Source organism: Saccostrea cucullata, unplaced genomic scaffold (assembly GCF_032062105.1).
Source record: "Saccostrea cucullata isolate Sc308-1 unplaced genomic scaffold, CSIRO_AGI_Scuc_v1 ctg4073, whole genome shotgun sequence".
Taxonomy (NCBI): domain Eukaryota; kingdom Metazoa; phylum Mollusca; class Bivalvia; order Ostreida; family Ostreidae; genus Saccostrea; species Saccostrea cuccullata.
Window position 1 is genome coordinate 67,333 of NW_026940996.1, and position 24,319 is coordinate 91,651.

Below are 24,319 nucleotides of genomic sequence, written 5' to 3' on the forward strand. Positions count from 1 at the left end.
AAGAAATAAATAATCTTTTACACCTCAAACAATAAAAATACAGGTTTGAATAGTTTCGGTAATTTGAGATAAATTAAGATATAATACAGACATGCATTAAATGTCTTTTTCCCTCTCCCTCTCTCTCTCTTAAGACCGCCAAGTCCAACACCGGAAAGTCAATTATTTAAACCGATAAATGGAAGTGACTATTCCCCGACTCATGATACTAATTGGCCGCCAGCTGACAAGGAGTCTACATCATTTAAAGATGCAGAGGACTCCATTTTAACCACCTTCAGGTAAAAGACCTAAATTAATGCTTAATTAAAAGGGAATACCACACCAGAAATTATTGTTGAAAAATATTGACGAAACAGTGCTTTGAAATTAAAAAAAACTTATGCAATTAAAAAAAAGGTTATTAAATTGCTGGAATATTGTTTTTATTATTTCTTCAAGAAGGAGAGAACCAAAAAAGCCGCAATTCTAGAAAAAAGGATTCGGGAACCTAAAGCAAAATTAAGGGAACAGATCGAGCTAGTTGATTCCCTGGTAGAACGCATAATCCAGGATGTAAAACAAATCAAAATCATTGTGAACTACCTGGAGGATCAACTACCAAAGTCTTCCCCGAAAAAAGTGAAATTTACGACTTTGTAGACTGTATATGATTAAGATAGTGTATGATTTTCATTGATTATTTTTTTTTTCATAAACTGTCTTTTTATTTGTTCAAAATATTCACAAGTGTGTTCAATTTATGAACTATTGTATGTAACCAGATTTTAGAATTTAAAATAAACTTTATATATGTTATGTTGTATTTGATAATGATTGTACATTCAATCTTAAATGATATTCTTTTTCTTTTCTTTTTTGTGGGGTTGGGTTAAAAATAATTTAGAAAAGTTAAAGGGATAATGATTTTGTCGTTCAAGTATAACAAAATTTTATTGTTTGAGTTTGATGAATGATTGTTTTTCTGATGCAAGAAATGACTGAATACTTACTTGAGTTTTTGATATTTTAACTGAACTTCAGTGTCGTAATTAAAACTAAACCCTAGGGTTTTATAAAGACCAGAAAATCTATCTTATCCTGTTACTATGGGTAGAATTTTTTTGAATGTAAAACTTTGTAAAAAAAAATATATGATAGAAAATGTTATTAAACTGTTACTTACTTATTCAGTTGACTTGTATCTTCAAATTGTGCACGGAATATAAAAAAAATTACCGTTTTTATAGCAGAGAGAAGGTCCCGAAAGTGTGATTCATAGCATGATCCTTCAACTGTTGCTATGGGAACTAAAGTGACCCTGCTAGTAAACATTTATAGTATCACCCTTCAACTGTTGCTATGCGAACTAAGGTGACCCTGATAGTAGATATTTATAGTATCATTCTTCGACTATTGCTATGTGAACTAAGGTGACTTTAATAGCACAACCATTGAGTCAAGAAAGGTGTTTTCATAGTAATTTCCTTTGAGTGTTACTATGCAAAGGTGACTTTGAGACATGTTGGGAAAATCCCATGACGTCATTGACTGTAGACTCCTTGACTGTAGACTCACTCTTTGCACTAAGGTAACCCATGACGTCCTTGACTGTAGATTCACTCTTTGCACTAAAGTAACCCATGACGTCATTGACTGTAGACTCCACCCTTGACTGTGACCTTATATGACCTTTACGGGAAAATCCCATGACGTCATCCTGACTGTAGACTGACTGTTCTCTGTCCCCCTTACTACTTACAAAAGAGCCCCGTGGGGATCCGGGTTAGAATAGGTCCTCAGTATCCCCTTGCTTGTCGTAAAAGGCGACTGAATGGGGCGGTCCTTCGGATGAGATTGTATAAATCGAGGCCCCATGTCACAGCAGGTGTGGCACGATAAAGATTCCTCCGACGTCGCGCATAGTGTTGGGGTTTGAAAATGCGTAACTTGTAACACTGTAAACGACGGATGTTAATACTTTTGGTCATTTTATCGTTTTGGGTACGTGGATTTTTCTGGCGATTTGTACCAAGCTTTTAAAACTTCCTGTGATGATGTTACACAAAATTCATTAATAAATTTATAATTTACGGACTATTCCAACTGTTCGTTAAATAGGATGCATTCTGTAACATACCGTAATTTTGACAATTTACAAGAAAAGATAGAATGTTTGATAAAGAAATTTTACTATATAACGGGTTCATTCGTAAAAATAAGTTGATAAATGAAATGTGCAAATCAAGAAGTAGTCAAATGCTTCTTTAAAATGTAATGGACATGCAGTAGGAGAGATTAATATAGCGAATTTGATGTCTAGTCGGTTTTGTTACTTTGACACAAATATGTGTATTATGGTATTTTTAACTGGGCGAATAACATTAATGTAAGCTGTATTTTCTATTTCCTGGAAAAAAACTTTTAACAGATAAAATGTTATTTTTAAAATGTGCAAATAAATAAAATTTTGTTTTGAAAGAAACATAAAAAAATAAGACATTTTTCAGAAAGCTGGAGAGAAAATAGAATGTCTAGTCTAATTTGTTACGCCTTAAATTTTTGACGTTTTAACGCTTAAACGACACAAAACAATAACGTCAGAAAAGTAAATTTTGACGTTACAAAATCAGCCCCAATTCTATGCGCGACGTCTTCCTGCTCAAAGGCCACAAAAGTCGAGCATAGGCCTAAATTAGCAGCCCTTCACCGACAATGGTGACGTCTCAATATCAGTGAAATATTCTGGAGAGGGATGTTAAACAGTAAATAATCAATCATGCAAAGAAAACACAAAGTCTGTTCAACTCAAAAACTTTAATGAAATTCAAAACTATAAAAGTAATATACATATATAAACACTAACTTGTGTAAATAACATCCCACTAATAGGCATTGTTGTCATTTGTATGATAATAATACACCATCTCAAAATAAAGCAATCAATTAAAAAAGATGTACATCATCTGACAACCCAATTAATAACCCATCACAGGAAAACATCAGAAATGAAAACAAATCAAGCAAGTAAAACTCTCATTTAAAACAAAGTAAAAAAAAAAGGGGGACAGCTTTACAAAACAATCAAGTAAAATAAAAGGGAGGATAGCTTAAAGGTGCATAGACACAGATTTTAAGTTTATATTTTCTCAAATTTTCTGTATAATATCAAAACTTATATGTTGCTATAGCATTTCACACGAAAATAAAATTAAAAACTTATTTAATCTGGAAATTACCTATTGAAACTACAAATTTCGGAAGGTATTTGATTAACACATCCTTGCACTTTCACGATTTCAAACTTGATCCTTAATACTTCAGAAAAGTAGCAATTTTGTTGTGTATTAATGAATAATATTACATCTATAATCCAGAAAATTCAGAGAAAAAACGTGCGAAAGCAAAACCCACTAACTTAAGTATTGTCAACCCGAGTTCAGTGTTGTGTAGTTGTGTACAGAGTTTAACAAATTCAATACACCCGTGAAACGTAAACTGTTTTTGTAAACAGGGCACGCACGAGCTCTGTTGTTGTTAATGTTTACGTTTCACCGGATGTGTTCAATTGTTAAACTCTGCTCACACCACTGAGCACGGAGTGACAATACTGGTAAGAGGATTTTGCTTTCTACATTTCTACTCTGAAATTTCTGCATTATAGTTTATATATTTTTCATTAATAAACACTAAAATTGCTACTTTTCTAAAGTAATAAGAATAAAGTTCAAATTTGTGAAAGTAAAAGGATGTGTCTACCAAACGCGTCCAGAAATTCGAAGTTTCAATAACTTCCATATAAGATTTTTATCAAATTTTCGTATGAAATGCTATAGCATCATATAAATCATGAAATTATACAGAAAATTTGAGTAAATATTAACTTCAAATCTGTGTCTAAGCACCTTCAATAGCTGTTTTTCAAAATTATTTTTCACATAGATTTTTTTTCTTGTCAAAATAACTCTGTATGTCTATCAGAAGTAATACACAAACATAAACACTTACTTGTGTAAAAATATCCCACTAACACTCATTGTTGTCATACATATGATGACAATACGTCATCTCAAAATAAAACAATCAATTAAAAAAATGTACATATTATCTGACAACCCAATTAATTACCCATCACATAGTATATCTCATTTAAAACAAAGTAAAAAAAACGGGAGCAGCTCTTATAAAACAATCAAGTAAAAAAAGGGGGGACAGCTTAATAGCTGTTTTTCTCAAGAATTATTTTTCACAATTTTTTTTCTTGTCAAAATAACTCTGTATGTATCATTATCAAAAGTAATACACAAACATAAACACTAACTTGTTGTCATATGTATGATAACAATACATTTTCTCAAAATAAAACAATCAATTAAAAAAAATGTACATCATCTTTTCTGACAACACAGCTAAATTTATATGCTCAATTACCATCATGTTGTAAAACATCACAAATGTAAAAAGAATATACCTGTATTCTTTTGAGAATGTATGCACATATACCGTTCACAAGACTCGTATATCATTTTAGTCTAGAACAATTTCTTCTTTGACCTTGTATTAGCCGATACTGGCTCATGTTGAGAAACCAAAGGAGCACTTAAGGTTACTGTGCTTGGGGTGTCAGGAGTTGACATTACTGTGCTTGGGGTGTCAGTAGTTGAGGCTTGCGATGGAGGGGTGTGGATAATAGGATTCATAGGTATTCTATCCTCAAAAGGTTCCATTGTTTGTGGTTGTGGTGGGGATGGTATTAAAGGTTGTGTGCAACATTTCAAGTCACATCTCTGTAACACAAGTTTCTGGACTATGAGGAGTATCAGAGCTATAGTAGTAAGTACTGCCCATGCAAAAAAGCCTATAAATATAAAAATAAAACATCTTCACAAACCAACTTGTATTTATATATCTGACGCATCAAATATAGAATCATAATTATCATCCGAAGATAAAGCATGTATTTAGTTTAATTCTATTTCCGATCTTGAGGGTAATTTATCCCGTTTTGATTTAAACAGTGCATGCCTTCTAAATAGTGTTCTTTTTGTAATGGATTTCCCTGAAGATGGTTTATCATTTCTTTGTGCTCTACACCTAATTTTTTAAGCGGTTAGCTTCGCTAGCCGCTATATGGCATGTGTCGGCAACCGGAAACCTCCATAAGGCCCTACCTATCGGCATCGCTTTATCGCTCGTAACCTTATCCTTCTGCAACCAAAACCGGAAACTTCCACAAGGACCTACCTATCGACAACGGTAACTTCAGCAAATGATTTGTATACTGTCGGTGTAATACGCCCCCTGGTTAGAGATTGACAATATGCTGTGAAGTCTGACTAAAGCCAGCCCCTACTATATCACTTCGTACTAACGAAGTATATGCTGTGTATGAAGAGTGGCTATTATAACGATTATATCGAATTCTTATTAGTATATTTACCAAAGCATTGACAATACTTACTACACTTACTTTTAAGAACTGAGAATTTGGTCCTTATTACATGTGTATCGCGCGATCGCGATTTCTGGCAACTGTTAGTTTATTTTTGAAAGTTTATTAAACAGCAGGTTGGAGGTTATTACAGACTGCAAAAACATCAGCAAATCTCTCGATCGAGTTTGATTTTCCTCGCCAAAGTATTAAGAAACACCATTTATTAAGTTAAGACCTGAAAAGCGCTTTTATAAAAAACACCGAACGCATCTGTAAGTTTTACACTTTTTGTAACGTTTTATGGAAACAATAGGGTTACCTCCACTATGAAACGTTTGTTTTTTCTTCTCTTTTCTTCTCTGTCTAATAAACAGATTATAAAAGCTTTGCTCCCAGGGATAAATTCACTACTCCGTCTTTGATAATTTATCTAATCGATCATAAGGGATTACTTACTATTAGTTTTGTAAAAAATAATGGAGCACTTAAAGTAGTAAAATCAATTTTGAAAAAAAAATGGAGAAATATACATGTATATTAATTTTAATCAGCATTGTGATCCTCTTCTAAAAATCAACCGATATTATTTTCACAGAAGAATGAGGTATGAAAAATTTCGGCAATTAGCAAAAATTTAAAATTTATACTTAATGCTTATTTATAAGTTTTGAAAATTTGATCAATTCCTAGGGAACGTATTATTAGCTGTGAAAATACTTTTAAAATTTGAATTTGTCCAATTTGTCGATTATTGTTTTAAACGTTTGAGAAGAATAAAATTAAAATACAGGTGTTTAGAGGCACATTGATAGAAAAGAAATCAGTGTATATTGTTTAACCGACATATTGAAGAAAGTGACACTGATAACTTCTTAAGTTACACTGATTTTTAATGTACATTTGAATTTTTAAATACTAGTATTGATTGATTACACAACTTTCCTTTTCATGTTTTATTTGAGAACAATATTGCATGAAGAGTATATGATAAAAACACCTTATATGTCCTTATCTAGATATTGTGCCTTATATTGTGCAAGACTTCTTTCAAATGATTCTCATATACCATTTACTTTATTCGAACATTTACTTGTTTGAAAAGTCAATAAAATATATTTCATAAAGCTTGATAATCTTGTTACTCGCCAGTCTTCCCGTAGAAGTAGTAGTTTATAATATTACTAAAGGAAGTATTCAGTATCTGTATCAAAATACAGAATGATCAATGATCGATTTTAGAAGAAAAGCTGACTCCTGAAAGTTCAAGAGGTGGGATCTGTTGCCTAGAAAAAGTAAGCATCCCTCGTTGACAGGTTAATTATATTGCCGCGATGAGCCTACACAACTGAATCTCTCTGATATCAATTCATTTACAAAGTCTCTCCTCAGCCATCCTTTTTTCTCTGACTAGCCAGCTGTAGATCTACACTACTCCAAATCCATTAATCTAAAGAATTTAACTTGTCATTTTTTAGTTGTTTGTTATAGTAGGCTTTACAATTACCTAATTTCAGATTCAATAGAGAATAAAAGACAATGAAATTTTCAACATCAACATAATTTTTTTTTATCCAGAGAACAATTGGATGCCATCAAGAGAGAATTTTTAAAAATGCACTTCCTGTCTTTCAAACTGAAGAAATCTCATGTTTAAATTTTGAAACATGCATTTCAATCTTATTAAAATTTATTTAAATGTTCCAAATCCGCTACCGCTTCTGAAACATCTAACATCCCATTTGGGGTCACATCAGAGTGACCTTTCAATTATGAATACATGTACAAGTAAACACAAACACTTTGGCCATGTAGATTCAAGCCTCGGTAAACAGTTCTCAAATTAATTCCACGGCTACATATCATCATTATTGATACTGTTTTACGTTGAATTAAAGTAATTTTGGAATAAATTTCATGTATCTTCTGCAGTCTGGCATCTAAACGTGAATAATGCAAACGAAAGAGCACAAACTATACAAGATACCCCACACGTCATACATAACACAACTTTTGCAATGCATATCTTTTTACTTCAAAACTCCTCGGGTGTTTTGGTTGGGTGGTGAAAACAAGAAACCCATCTGAACTATTAGCCAGGATTTCGGAGGAACCATTTTCTTTGCCTAATCGAAGATTCACTCTTACATGACCCCAAATAGGATGTTGTTAGATGTTTGAGAAGCAGTAGCGGATTCGGAACATCTAATTTTAATTAGATTGCATCCATCTGTGACATCAGTTTTGAATGTTATTGATTTTACTATTGCGTAAAGTATTACAAAAACAGAATGTCTGGGTTTTTCTTCTCTGATGACATTGGGCAAAGATATGCATACTTAAATATCATCATTTTATGCACTTTTTCGGTACATATTAGATGAAAGCATGCTAACCGCTTTTCAGTACTTTCAGTACTTTGATTTTCAATTTATCATTGATGGAAATAAACACACATATTATAATAAAAATACAATGAACTATTTATAGACAAGAGGAGGGTTACATGCTGACCTCTAGTACGCGCTTCGTCAAACAGATCATCGTCTGTATTGCTAACTGACCTAAGTGTATAACTTTTAAGTATTTTTTTTAAATGCATTTATATGAGAGGGAGTAAGTTAACAAGTGGTTCGCTTAGTCTCGGGACTTGAAGTGATCAAAGTTTATTACATGTTATTTTTATCACTGGTATTATTTTATCACAGTATTATTTCCCCAGTCATACTGTGGAATCACAAATTTTCGTGGGGGGTTAATTTTCGTTTTTTTCATGGTATGACAAGACCCACGAATTCATGTCCACAACGAAATGTAAAATTTCACACACATAAGTACTCATTAATTCTTGATCCACGAAATCAAATCCCCACGAACCAAGAAATTTTCCTCAAACCACGAAAATTTGACCCCACGAAAATGTTGTGATTTTACAGTATTTACAAAATTAAATTTTGTGCAATCAAGATTATCAATGTTTTTTTCTTTCTTTTTTTATTGCAAAATCTTTTTTTATTACTTCCTTCCTGTTTAGCTTCGGAACATTACATATAACATATATACAGACATCTTGATTTATAAAATTTCTGTAATACATGCTCACTTTAGCCAGAATCTATTTTAGTTTGGATTCCTTACCCTGTGTAAAGTTCATTTCATACCTTATTGGGCCACTGTATGGCATGATCCATGTTTATGAATTACTTCCGGTAAAATACTATGTATGGTAAGGGAACGTTTCAAAGTTCCTTAGAAGTATGCCGAACCCGAACTCTTGATTGTCGTTTCTTTCAAAAATACCATTTTATTTACATAAACAGTTTTTTTCCCTTTTCTTTCTTTTCATGATCAGTGCTGACTCAAACTCAAATATTTGTGGTTAGATTCATTTTCGGCTGTTCCATTTTACATCATGCAACTTTCAAGTACAAAACATTTACAATTGAAACGAACATATTAGTTTTCGATGACCAAAATAAAAAAAGTCCGTAACACACGAACTTTGTCTTTCGGAACACATCTGGATTGAAATTGGCGAACCGATACAACATAAACATTCCATAGCAAAGATCAAACTGATTGATTGGCTGATGAAATTATCACGTGTTCTCATTTTTCTCACGATATTTTGCAAGTCTATAAGCCCCCCCCCCTCCTATAGAAAATCACCAAAAATACCACACCATACCATATTAAGACAAGCATCTTATAGTTCATAAATGATAAATTAAGTGGTCAAAACAATTTAATTTGAAAGCTCCCCTCCCCATAATCCACACACTTTGAATTTCCGCAATGTATATGTATTACTTACCAAATACCGGTATATCATGACATTGGATTCCATGAATGCTCCGCACTATTGGAAATTCAAAGTGAGCCGTGGATTTCCGTTGACGACGATGGTGACGGCACACTTGGCAACGCGAATTTCGCTTATCTGGACATTGACGGCAAAGCTAACACAATTGCTGTGGTAGAGTGCGCAATTTACCAATCCATGATTGTTTGGACATCTCGTAGCTTCAGCAAATGTATATAAGTCCAGTGTTAGCATTATAACAATTATGCCTATCAGCGTAGCTTAGCTGGAACATCTTAGCTCTGTTGTAACGGCGCGAATTCTGCACGAACTTTTCAACGTCATCATCATCATGTGACCTTTAGCCTCCCCCTGATTTCGTGCTGAATCTAATCACACCCTTATAAGCATTAACTGATTGCAAACCAAAATAAGGGAGACAGATACTGAGGGATCTAAAAACAATAGTTCTTGTATGTAGGGATAATTAATTTAATATAATAGCAATGTAAGGGAGGAATAAAAGTGTTGAAAGAGTTTCCAAAATTAAATTACATTTGTGTGTGAGACAATCTCACACATTTAGAATATGTAACATAAGAGACAGTGACTATAATATTTTTTAAGTACAAGGACCCTGTGGATAAATGAACAAAATTTACACAATTACAATTACTATATTTAGTTATAAGCCTTAATTTGATATTTTCCTTTGTATGTGTTTACATACACCGTCACGAATAAGTCACGTTTCTTGCATTTATCAAGGTTAATTATTTAGATATCGACTAAAATCTTAAATAAAAATGCGCTGCAGTGTTGGAAGCTTTCTTGTAGGTTTATCAGTAAAATAGAAAAAAAATTGTAAATTTGTTTGTTTGTTTGTTTAAACTTAAAACAAACTACTTGCAAGTAATTTCATTGTCACTTAATATCGTTAGGTATATATAATTTTTTGTTAAATATAACTACAGGGTTCTCCATGAGCAGTTTTACTGTGTTGCTCCCGACACAGTATAATTTTCTCCGACACAGTAACGATTCAAATTTGATAATTGCAACACAGTAAAAGTCTTGCCGACACAGTAAGATCTGTGATAATTAGAAAATCTAAACACGCAAATTCTCTCCAACTGAGACTTTTATTGAACAATTATATCGTCTTTCAATTATGAAAGAGAGAGCACTTAAACAGTAAGGCTTCACCTTGCATAATCAATTATCTCCTCACCGGACTTTACGCATGACGGAACATAGACAAATAACTTCCATGTACATGTAAGTGTTAATTGGTAGTTGCAATAAGATACATTGTAATATTTTTAATAAAAATATTTAAATATGTCTTTTCTATAGGGCATTTAGAATTATTTTAGCACTATAAGTCAGACATAACATCGCATCGAAGTCATTTAATTGATGTTAATAAATTGCTTAAAATTTTGAAGATGTTCAAGGAACTTTTGAAATATTTAAATTTTCTAAAGTTTCTTTTTTTGTAATGTGATAACTCGATCAAGGAATCTGATAAATAACCACGGCAAATTTACTTTCAAAAATGTTATGTAGTACGACTGTATAGGTAAGAATTTCCTCTGCTTTTCAGAACGTGTTTCTACTTTTTATCAATATGTACAATCAATTCATTTGTGTAACTAATTAGCGATTTTTAAATAAGTGTGTGCATGTATTCTATTCTTATTGCAATTTTCATATATCATGATTTAGTTATATTTGATCGCGAAAACACCGCGAAATTTTAGTTCTTTGCATTAACTCTCAGAGTTACTCTGCAACACAGTAACATTTCAAAAGATGAAGTACCCTGATAATTATATGTAAAATTCATATATTTTTTTTATTTTATGTGAATAATTCGGTTCACCTGACCTCAGTAAATGAGTTATTGGAACTGTTGAATAAAAGCTGTATTTAATGAATGAGAACACGTTAAGTACATACATCCTGACTTATAAAGTCAGGAAATAGTTCAGGTCGGTCAGGATGTATTACCTTTGCGCAGGTGTAGAAAAACCGGGCGGTAATTTCAAAAGCGATTCAAAAGACGTTCAGATGATGAAACAAGAGGCCCACGGGCCTTATAGGTCACCTGAGCATTTTGCAACAACTTTCAGTTACAGTGTATTGAATTTGATTCAATAACATGTTTTAAGCCAGATGTTATATGGCATTCACAATTTTGAAAGAGCACCATTGATCATCATAACAATAAACTTAGCAGCGCTTAGCTTAGTTACTGAATACTAGTACCCATATGCAGGGTAGGGGAACAAAAATGCACTCCAACTAATCAGTAATGCTTTCATCAATAATCAGTAGTGCACCTAACACTCCGACATAAACCCTGACCCTAGGTTGCACAAATTTTTAAAAGGCACCCTTAAAATTGCCTATCAAAAAGTAAATAAATGTTTTATAAATACAAAGGACCAGCTTTCAAACAATAAATTCATTTCCAGTATATATTAAGTAGAGCCCCCACCTGATCCTGGGGCCTTGAAATTCACAATTCTGCAAGATTAGGGCCCTTGCTCATCATAACTATAAAGGTAGTTCATCTGCTTCATACCCAGAGACAGAGAAGAACATTTTCAAAAATTTAATGTATTTTCACTACATAATCAATAGAGCCCCACCCTAACACAGAACCCCTGACCATGGGGCCATAAAATTCACAATTTTTGTAGAGGCACTCTTGCTCATCATAACTATGCACTTAGTTGGTTTATTTTATACCTAGGAGCAGAGAAGAAGATTTTCAAAGAATTCATGTAATTTCACAATATAATCAATAGAGCCCCCCCAACTCCAGAATCCTTGATGATAGGGCCATTAAATTCACAATTTTGGTTAAGGCACACTTGCTCATCATAACTATGCACTTAGTTAGTTTATTTAATACCTAGGAGCAGAGAAAAAGATTTTCAAGGAATTCACATATTTTCAATATATAATCAATAGAGCACCCCCCCCCCCCCACACACACAGAAACCTTGACCCTGGGGCCTTAAAATTCACAATCCTAGTTGAGGAACACTTGCTTATCATCACAATGTACTTAGTTATTTTATTTTATACCTAGGAGCAGAGAAGAAGATTTTCAAAGAATTCATGTATTTTCACTTTATAAACAATAAAGTCCCCCTCCCCCCCCACCAGAACCATTGATGCTGGGGCCATAAAATTCACAATTTTTGTAGAGGCACTCTTGCTCATCATAAGTAGGCACTTAGTTAGTTTATTTAATACCTAGGAGCAGAGAAGAAGATTTTCAAAAAAATCATGTATTTTTACTATATAATCAATAGAGCCCCCCCCCCCCCCCAACGCCAGAACCCTTGACCCTGGGGCCATAAAATTCATAATTTTTGGTAGAGGCACTCTTGCTCATCATAACTATGCACTAAGTTAGTTTATTTCATACCTAGGAGCAGAGAAGAAGATTTTCAAAGAATTCATGTATTTTCACTTTAAAAACAATAGAGCCCCCCCCCCAACACCAGAACCCTTGACCCTGGGGCCATAAAATTCACAATTTTGGTAGAGGCCCTCTTGCTCATCATAAATATGCACTTAGTTAGTTTATTTAATACCTAGGAGCAGAGAAGAAGATTTTCAAAGAATTCATGTAATTTCACTATATAATCAATCAGCCCCCAACACCAGAACCCTTGACCCTTGGGCCTTGAAATTCACAATTTTGGTAGAGGCACTCTTGCTCATCATAACTTTTTACTTACTTTGTTTATTTAATACCCAGGAGCAGAGAAGAAGATTTTCAAAGAAATCATGTATTTTTACTATATAATCAATAGAGCCCCGCCCTAACACTAGAACCCCTGACCCCAGGGCCATGAATTTCACAATTTTGGTAGAGGACTCAATGCTGATTACAATCATGCAAATAGTTTGACTGCTTGATGTCCAGGAGTAAAGAAGAAGATTTTTAAAGATTGCATTAATTTTAGTGGTTTTGGCCCCACCCCTCAGGCCCCAGGGGGGCAGGGATCATGAAATTCAAAATTTTGTTTCCCTTCACCCATAGATGCTTTGTGCCAAATTTGGTTGAAATTGCTGCAGTGGTTGCAGAGAAGAAGCTGAAAATGTTCAAATGTTAACACACGACACACGACGGACGACGACGGACGAAAACGGATAGCAATAGGTCACCTGAGTTTACTCAGGTGACTTAAAAAGAATAATACGCAAACTTCTCAATCGTTTTTCAATCCATCAATTAGAGTGATGATACCCCAACACACACGCCCTTTTTCGTACGAGCAAAACGTCCGTCAAAGAGAATCTAGACCGGGGGGGGGGTGCAAACAGATATTATCATTGACAGAATATCAGTGACAATTATGGCAGAAGAATTCGTTGATTTCCTGTAAGTAAAATACATGGCACCTGATCCCACCTCTGATGTTTCGGAGGTCTGTGTTTGCTCTGCTCTTATTTTGTATATTTGTTTAATGGACGTTGAGATTGAATACTGTTCGTTATTTCCATATCCTTCTTTGTTTTAAGAATTAGCTAAATTATTTTAGGTGCAAAGTTAAGAAGCTTTTCTTTTAGGTTTATGACTGTTAAGTTTTATAAGTTTTTCAATTTTTTTAAAACATTATTTTTAATTCGAATTTTATTTTTAATTAGAATTTTATATTTTCTTATAAAGATATGTTAGCTTTATTGTTGGTGAACACAGTTCTTGTTCGTCTTTTTTTCTTTTATTCTGTTTAAAGTTGATAAATAAGAATATATAAAATACAATATCTATAATTTGTATTTATATAACACATGATTACCCTTAGTATGGGACTGTGTATTTCTTATCACAGAGACGCAAGCAAATCCACAGATTCCTTTAGTGATTTTGAGGAGTTATGGGTTAAAATGGGGAAGGAATTGGAATCATATACATTTTCCATCTAGGTCAGTGTAATTTTGTGAAACGAAAATTAATCTGATTTAATCACTTTTTGAGTTTTTAATTTTTTTTCCAAATTTTTAAACCTAGTTCGATATCTTTATCAAAATTAAAAACATGATTATAATAAAAATAATAATAAAATAAAATTAAAAATATGAAAGTAAAAACCGTAAGTGCTGTGTGTATTTTATTTTCACATTTTCTCTCACTCTTTTATTGAAGTTATATTCCACCCCCTCCCTCTCCAAATTACCATTCGACATTAAGTACAATTGGCAAAGAAAATGAGTCATTAAAAAGGTAAAGATTGGATTCTTGTGTAACGTTATGTACCAGAATGTGTTATATGTATATTTAATAACTTAAAAAAAAAAAAATCTTTAGTCATTACATTTTCATATTGTTAAATTTATAAACTATTAGCTAACTGATTTTTATGCAGTTAAATTAAATCTTTTGAACTTCAGAAAAAGCAGGTTTAAATAATTTCGATAATTTAGTTTGAACATAATAAAAAGTAAGTGTCTTTCACCCTATCTCTCTCGATCTCTTTAGACCCCTAAGTCGTACACCAGAGAGCCAGGGTAACTGGGGCACCTTTGCACCGGTTTCCAGCTACCTGCCGACACTCGATTCAAACTGCAGTTGCCAGTTACCAGTAACTCGGATAATGATAAGTGTCGATTTAGTCAGGTGGAAGACTCCATCCTGGCTACTTTGAGGTAATGAATGTTTAAATATCAATTATTAAAACTCGCAAACCAATAATCACCAAATGTTGGATATAAATTAATTGAATGTGGAATCTGACACTCTGTAACTAAGGTTGTTTCTGTTTCATTAACAGGCGAACAAATCCGGACAAGATGTGTAAATTGAAGAAGAGGATGAAGAAACAGAGCAAGCAAGATGTCTTAGAGCAAGTCGAAGTCTTAAAAACACCCCTGGCCAGAGTGACCTTGGATTGCGAGCAAATTAAAATTATCTTAAACTTTATAGAAGATAAGTTGTCTAAATTAGATAGCTGTACCTCGGCTAAAAGAGTGAAGTTTACAACGCTCTAGTTGTTTGATTTATGGTACACCATTTAGTGAAAGCCTGTGTGTATCCGTGTGAAATATACAAAATCCAACAATACCACCCTGAGCTCGCGATGATTGTGAACAGATCAAAATAATAACTAACTTAACTGTTTTAAAAAGTCAAGTAAGTGTAACAACTTTTTTTAATTTGATGTAAATCATTTTTATGTTCAGTTTGATTAGTGTATGTTTGTCTGCTTGAAAATGTATTAACTTATATCTTCTTTCATGAGTGCTGCCAAGACATTAAGGGACATTGTGCTTTTAAAATTGACAAATGGTGAAATCCATTTTATATGTACTTGTAACACTTTGTTTACACTTTACCTTGCATTACTTTGTAACAGAAGATGCTAATTAAAACTTATTTGTACCATCTCTGTTGTCTTTTGATCTCCTGATAACCAAAAGATTGAGAATCTTAAAACTTTGTTAAAGGATAATGACAGTTTACTTACTGTATAGAGTTGATGAATGGTTCTTCCTCTCTGATGCAAAAAAAGTGAAGTGAAGAAATGCTTTGCACTTTTTATGCTGAATTTTGCCTTCATATTAAAGAAGTGGTCCTACGAAGAAACCGCGTTTTCAAACCATGCTTGGATACAATATTTTGTTAATTCTAAATTTAGAAATACTTTACACTGTTGCTGTGGTTACAGATGTATTTAGGATCTTAAAATAAGTTTTCATCTTGCCTTGTTTCTAGGTATAGTTAATTTCCTACACCACCCAAGACCGACTATAAATCGTAAATGTAGTCTTAACTTTTGAATGTTGCTGGGTATCTGCCTGTAATTCTAAATTTAGTAATTCCTTAATCTTGTTACTGTGGTTGCAACCCTGTCCCCAAGAGCTCTGTATTTTTTCTAAATTAATTATTCTTAGGTATGATATTGGACTGTTGCTATGCAAATCAACTATCTGTCGCATTGTTGAATGTGGACACAAACCTCAAAATATTACTTGTTGTCTTTCGATTATTCTAAATTTAGTAACATCCTTATGTTGTTGCTGTGGATACAGTTGTTTCTATAATCTTAAAAATCAGAAACATAGGATGTCTCAAAATGGTGGGAAATCCCAGAACGTTATTGACGGTACTCACCCTGACTCAAGAACTCCCTTGACTGTAGACTACCCCTACTTAGGCTACCCCCTACTGTAGACCCCCCCCTTCTACCTCATGACCTTTATGGGGAAAACCCATGACCTGCCAGATTTACTGTAGACTCACTGTTCTCTGTTCCCCTTACTACTTATATGTCTAGAAATCCAGTAGTTTCAAACTATTAGCTCATTTTGACATTATACACATATATATTAATGTTTTATTTGATATCAGAAATTTTTTTTTTGAAGGCCTTCCACTCCCACCCCAGAAAGCAAAGAAAATATTAACAAGTCATCATCATTCTTGCAGGAGGTACCAATCCAGAGGTAATGATTTCTAGTCTACGACATGTATTAATTTTTTTCATTCTCTATTCATATTATTGTTTTATATTGCTTCATGCATCAAGACTGAATTGCGATAAACTCGTATATTATACTAATAAAATCAATTAGATCAAAACAATAAAAAGAGATTAAATTAAAGAATAGTTACATTAATTATACACTATTTTACATCAAGTAACATAAATTAATATGTCATTGAATAATGTTTTAATCTATATTTTAAATTTTTAATCAAATAACGCTATTTTTTTAGTTATTTCCAAGCCATGGACTCGAATTGGCCAACATTACAGGTTGACGAGGAACTCACAAACTTCCAAAATGTTGAAAATTCTAATTTTACCACGTTTTGGTAACATTATTATTGAATATTCTTAATCATTAACATGTTTTTATTTCAAAAAGGTAAAAATAACTTTAATAAAAACTAAATATCATAACATTAAAAATCTCTCTCTCTCTCTCTCTCTCTCTCTCTCTCTCTCTCTCTCTCTCTCTCTCTCTCTCTCTCTCTCTCTCTCTCTCTCTCTATATATATATATTAGCATCATGTCTAATTTTGGAAATCTGTTTATTGTAGAAGAAAATAAACCCAGAAATATCAAACATTAGAAAAACGGATTAAGGAGCCATCAGTGGTTTCCAGTGGTAAAGAACAGTAAAAATGCTGAGAAACTTGGGAGAAGGAGTGGTGAAAGATGTGAAGCAAATGACAATCATTGTAAATTATTTGGAAGATAAGTGGCTCCATAGTCACCCAAAAAGTCAGGTTTACAACTTTGTAATTTACGACTTGATCAGTCTAAATATACATGTACACTATAAATATGATGTCAACGTGAATTGCTGTGAATAACATTTATTCAACTTGTATTCTCTTATACAGAATGTTTTAGCTCTTTGCACATTGAATTCACATGTGTTCCTTATAAATGAGTTTTATAGACAGAATGTTTTTTTTTGCTCTTTGCAATATTGAATTCACGTGTTCCTTTTTAATTAGTTTTAATTATGTCTTGTTGTGTATGATACTGAAATCTGATTACACAATAAAATTTACAAGTAAAATATGTTATCTTTTAAGAACAGTTTGCAAAAATGCTTTCTTCTGATATCGTTACTTACGATTTGCTGGATCTTCAGCTACCTTACAAATGATATTATTAGATATGGAAAACAAGGGTCTTTTATATGAAATCACAAATAAAGCTCTATAATTAGATCGGAATGGGGGTTGTTGATATGGTATCAAAAGTTTAGATGTATTCAATCATTTAAGAAAGCCATAGCTATAATTAGATCGGATTGGTGGATGTTTATATGGAACAAAAGTTTAGATGTTCCTGGATTAAACGAATACATAGACTGTTGCTAAGCATGATTTTAAATATGTCTTAAATTAGACCAATTAAGAGACTGTTGTGCGAGCGGACTCTCCCTTAAAGAGTCAACCCGTGACGTCAGTGACTAGACTCCTTGATTGTAGACTCACTCTTTGCACTAAGGTAACCCATGACGTCATTGACTGTAGACTCCACCCTTGACTGTGACGACTATATGACCTTTATGGGAAAAACACATAACGTCATCCTGACTGTAGACGGACTGTTCTGTCTCCCTTACTACTCTAATTGCAGTTTTTAGGAACCCTTAAATGTAATTTCCGGTTCCGAGTTTTGAGTTCACACCTTCAATCGGGTACTCTACTCTGTTTTTTTTTCGGGGGGGGGGGGTACTAAAGAACTCCTATTTTAAGGTGAGAGGAAGGTATTTTTTTATAGGGTATTCCAACAATCTAAATTCCCATGGGTACAAATTGCGCTCCGTTACTAGCAGACTTATTTCTATATTCATATGAAGCAGAATTTATGCAAAATCTTTTACGTGAAAAGAAGAAAACACTTGCTGTGGCCTTCAACTCGACATTTAGATATATCGACGACGTATTGTCAATTAATAATGATCATTTCCATTCCTACGTCGACACGATATATCCTGGTGAGCTTGAAATAAAAGATACACCATAGTCCGACACTTCTGCTTCATACTTGGATATTTTACTTGAAAAAGACACTAATGTTTATCTAACAACCAAGCTATATGCAGAACGTGATGACTTTAACTTTTCTATCGTCAACTTCCCTTACTTATGCAGCAATATACCTTCATCACCTGCATACGAAGTATTCATATCTCAGTTGATTCTATATGCAAGAGCATGCTCTACGTATGAACAATTTCTTAAAACGACATAAATTATTGACAAACAAGTTGATGAAGAAGACAATATCAACAGACTCGTTTAAAGTCATCATTTCTAATTCTATGGTCGGTACAATGACCTTGTCAGCAAATACAGTTTATGATTGAATGAAATGCTGACTCAACGTTTTTCATACCAATTGTTAGTCCATTATTTATACACTGAATTGACCAAGGATTTTTCCGTTATTTCCTGATTATGACAACGAGCACACGGCGGGTGTGACCGGTCGGCAGGGGATGCTCACTCCTCCATGGCACCTGATCCCACCTCTGATGTTTCGGAGGTCCGTGTTTGCTCTGCTCTTATTTTGTATATTTGTTTAATGGACGTTGAGATTGAATACTGTTCGTTATTTCCATATCTTTCTTCTTATTATCAGTTATAAAATCTTTAACCTTTTTTTTAATCTACTACCTAAATTCAATCATTATCTTCAGTAAGCTGTCACCTTCTTCCAAGTAATCAGGTTTTTTTTCATATTTTTTTTTTTATGTTTAATTTGCTAAAGGCGTTCCAATAAAAGTTTCTTTTTATTTTCAAATTTTCTCCCCGTTTAATATATTATCACCCCCAACGTAAAACAATTTAATATTCTCCTTCAGAAAGGTAATATAAACTTAACGCAAATACATGAATGAGATACCAGAAACTTTATGATTTATCTTAAACGTTTTGATGCATATATAATGTGATTATTTATTTTATAGATCATCCATCTCCGGCTCCTTCTACCAAAACGGAAATCTAGATCTACTTCACAGGAATTTATATCTCCTATGCAAAGATAATTATATCAAACATTTTCTGTTGCCACTTCGTCTTTTTATTTTTCAATTAAATTTTAAAAATAACTGTAAATGTACTAATAATAATAAATGTACTTCATTTGAATCATTTTTTCTTTTCAGACCATATTTTTCCCTGCCGAGGACGAGGTTTTAACGGAAGTAGATCTCTCTGTCCTAATAAATAAATCAGCATGCAGTAGAAAAGGAGCCGATCATCAAAACTTTTAAAGTTTAAAATAAGTTACCAAGAAATTTAACACAGCTATAGACACGATAAATGCAGAAATAGCATCTTATTTCTAGATTTAAGGCTTTTAAGAGGACATCCGATAAACTCTCAGAACTCAATTATACACAGTAGATAGTATATAAATATATATGTAAGAATGAACTTACTCTGACTGATTCTTCTGTTGTCTGGTCTCTTTCTTTTTTTTTTTATAAGTTTTCATTGTTTGTGAGGTAATGATATATATTTGTGAGTAATGTGTTGTGTTTTTTTTCAAAATTGTGGGATTGAATTAATTTTATTGTTTTGATCATTCTTATTTCTTTTACACATTACTTGAAAACTTGAAATAATTTATTGCTTTGTATATCTTGGATCACTCTTGCAGTATTAGAATAATTGTTATATAGCATAGTTGTTCTCTTGGTTATATTTATTTCAATAATATTCAATGTTACCGTAGTTATGAAGTCTCTCTCAAAATAATGTTCCGAATTCACCGAAAGGCTACAGGGGTTTACAATGCAAATACCCTCCACTCATTTTTAGTAATTTTTTATATTATCTTGTCCACTGGGTATAAATAAGGTATATCTAAGGCATGAAAACCACTCAGGTGTAAGAAATCTTTTATTTTACTCACCTAAAAAGAAGGTACACGTAGACTTAGTGCGGCATGAGATTGATTTTTTACGTTTCATAAATATATATACCAAAATGTGTTGTATGTATATTTAGTAGCTATTCTTAAATTTCTTTAGTTATTATATTTTCATATCTAGTAATTACTACACTATACTGACTAACTGATTTTTATAAACTTAAATTAAAGCTTTTTATACTCAGAAAGTGATTTAAGCATAAGTTACAGTGCCATTCACCCTCTCTCTATCTCTTTAGACCTTTAAACCAGGTTGACAGCGGAACCTTTACGCCAGTTGGCAGTTACTCGAAGGAATTCAAGAAAAATCACCAATTAAGTTCTTATGAAGGCAGATTTCTTATCTTTTATAAATTATAACATTTAATGTGTAATTAATTTTTTTTTCTCCGGCTAATGTTTTATTAACAAAACGGTTAACATAAGTTCTTGTATCTTCTTGTTAATCCTTAGCGTATGTATATTTCAATAACATGTTATAAAGCTCTTTGGAAAAAATTCAACAGTTAGAAAGATGTTATACTATAAAAAAGCCCCCAGAATTAATAAAATTGCCAGTTTAAAATTATAAGAGGCCTGATGACGAGGATTGAAGAAGATAGCACACAAATAAAGATCATCATAGACTTCCTGGAGGACGTGTTTAAAAAAGGCTGTCAGAAAATGGTTAAGTTCACGACATTAGAGTTTGGTTTGAAGTTTGTGTGAATAGACAAAACTTGTGTCTTAAACAGTTGTTATTGTAATAAATAAGGATAATAATAAAAGGAGTAATAATAATAATAATAAAAGGAGTATCAAAGTCCACACACCTCCCAAAATTGAAATAAACTAAATTGAAATAAACATAAAAATAAACATTTTTAATAAAATTGAACGAACTAAACGGAATATTTTATTCAAACTAGAAAACTGACCAGTCAGCAAGGGCCCCGCCATGGGGTAGAATTATAAGGATGAAGCTTATGGAATGATAAAAAAATATATGAGGAATAAGAAACAGCAACTGTATTCTTAAAATTTCAAGATAACTCCTGAATATCCAAAAACCTGTAAATAATATCCTTGTATTTATTTTACACAAGGCAGCGAAGAACAACTCAACACTGAATGTATATCCAAACTATAATGAAGCTTGTGTTATATAAAATGCCAGCCTTCAATGAATGCAATTTTATATATGTGTACTTAACTTCAAAACAAACAGCAGTTGCAGACAAAGGTTTTCATTAATCTTAAAGTGACAGGTAAAGATAAGCCTTCTAAATTCTCTGCAGCAGACTAAATCCCAAGGGATTAATTGTACTTCTCTCTCTCATCATTTAATTCTTAATTTATAATAAGAACTTTTTCAGTAATGATAGAATGAGGTTTTTATCCTACTGCCTTTAAAATTAATAATATTCTTGAATTTTCATGAAGCCAAAAAAAATCAATAATAAATAAAAAAAATAAATGTATTAAAAAAAATAAGTAGGGTATTTCAACAAAAATAAAGTAAAAACATTTATATTTCAATCCACATTTCAGAGTTCATAGCATTCCAAATGGACTTAACTTCAAAACAAACTTCATTTGCAGACAGAGGTGGTAATTAATCTCAATGTGACAGATAAAGATAATGCCTTGGATTTTCTTCAGGAGGAAAGCTAATTAATCCCAAAGGACTCATTCATTGCAGTATTTAGTTTACAATGGAAACATTTTCAGAATTTATCTCTCTTTGCCAATACTTTCTTATAAATAAAGTTAAGGAATCTACCCCACCACCCAGCTCCAAACCAGAGGACATAGAAAAACAAACTTAGCATCAAAATATATCTTTTTGCCTAATGAACTACCATACTAAATTTGAACTTAATTGGACTGCAATAAAAAAAATTATTAGGAAAAAACAGAAAATATGTGGACGGAAGAATGACAGACGGACAGACAGACAGAGTGATTACTATAGGGCACCCGCAAATCGTCGCGGGGCCCTAATAAGTACAGGGAAACACTTAATTACATAATAAGAATATGTTATTTAAATTTATGTGGTGATGTTGACAATGTAAGTTCAAATAGAAATAATTCATCATTGTATGTTTGTTCTGCACATTGAACACTTAGATTCTAAACAGAGAATGTATAATATTTACACTGCACATAACATCTTTTTGTTATAAACTAATCAATTGAATAAACACCCTCCCTTTATTACCGATAGCATATTCCGAATGAAACGTGATACTACCCCCTCCCCCTTTTTCCGGATTTTAAATCCCCTGTTGATTCTCCCATATTTTCGCATTAACCATTACTCTCGATCCCCATTTTGTTCAGTATTCGATTGAGCTTACTAAAACGTGACTATTCGACGTAACTATCAAGAAGTCAATGAGGAAAAAAAAGGTAAAAACAAGGCTAATCAATCAAAATGACAACTGGAAATAACGACGAGGCCCGAAAAAGGAAAATGTAAAATTTATTCTGCTTGCAAATTATTTTATTATTTTAACATAATTCTGTTTATAAAATGTCTAAGTAATATTTCTATATTAAATTTGTATTAATATGTATATATTTTTTGTCAAGTCCGATTGCACTGCAAAAATTCTCATTAATTATTCCGGGATATCATTCTTTTAATAAAATATTCTGAGCAATATGATATACATTGTATTAATTCTTTTTTTAAAGTCGTTCATTGTAATTTCTTTTCATACTGAATCTTTCCTTTTGGCTTGAAACCTCGTTTAACTTCGACATATATTCTTATTTTTAAACTCTAAATTGTTTATTTAATTTAAAGGAGTATTCACTTGATTTTCTAAGTAAATAGGGAAAACTATCAATATGAGAAAGAAAGAGAGTTGAATAGTGAACCGTTTTAGACTTACTACACTCCGTAACTTTTTTTGCCTTTCATTTTGTTTACATTTACAATTTAAAGATTTCTACCGGTAAATTCCCTATATTTTTTCCGATGTTTTCGCAAAAGAATACAAAAGGGACGACTGAAAGTTAACATTTTTCTTTACAACATTTTTACGTCTCGGTAAAACATATGAATCGATATCAATCATCACTGTGCAGATACTGACAACAAACACTGCTACACCAAATGCATCAAGCCCAGTAGCGCCACCTTCTGACGTACCCCAACAACCTTCTCCCGTAGAGACAACGCCAACACTACTCTAGGTAATTACAACAGCAGGTACCGTACATTCTCTTCCAATTTACAAGACAAACCAACCCCACCAGAGTTGAAGTCTTCTCCGTCTGCTACCTTATTAACACAAGGGGTTGATGATGAGCTACGAGTAAAAATCCATGCCGGGGAATTTGTGAGGTTCATGTCCCTTTTGCCAACAGACCTGAACATGCCTGAATCAAACAATTATAGGTCAATCGATAATGACGGGCAATTGGTTTTACTTAATCAAATGATAAGAACCCAATTAAAGACAGATGACACAAACACATTTTTTCTTTGAAAAAGATTTGAAATTAAGTCACAAGTTAAGAAAAGTGGATGGTTCTTAGAATTGTTCCTCCAAAGAACTGGAATATGAAAAAGACTTGGGAAATATTAGTAATATTTCAATGAAAAAACAAGTATAGACAAATCACATTTTCAGTAAAGGTTTACAGGAGAAAACAAATTTCAGAATATGTTATCATGGT

At 32.7% G+C, this 24,319-nt stretch overlaps 1 long non-coding RNA gene and 1 pseudogene across 2 annotated transcripts in view; both read left to right on the plus strand.

Moving 5' to 3' along the window:
• Positions 1-24,319, plus strand: part of LOC134256800 (uncharacterized) — a 101,957-nt gene that overhangs the window by 47,307 nt on the left and 30,331 nt on the right. The gene's annotated exons all lie outside the window — the stretch shown is intronic.
• On the plus strand, positions 13,595-15,227 carry LOC134256802 (uncharacterized; annotated as a pseudogene).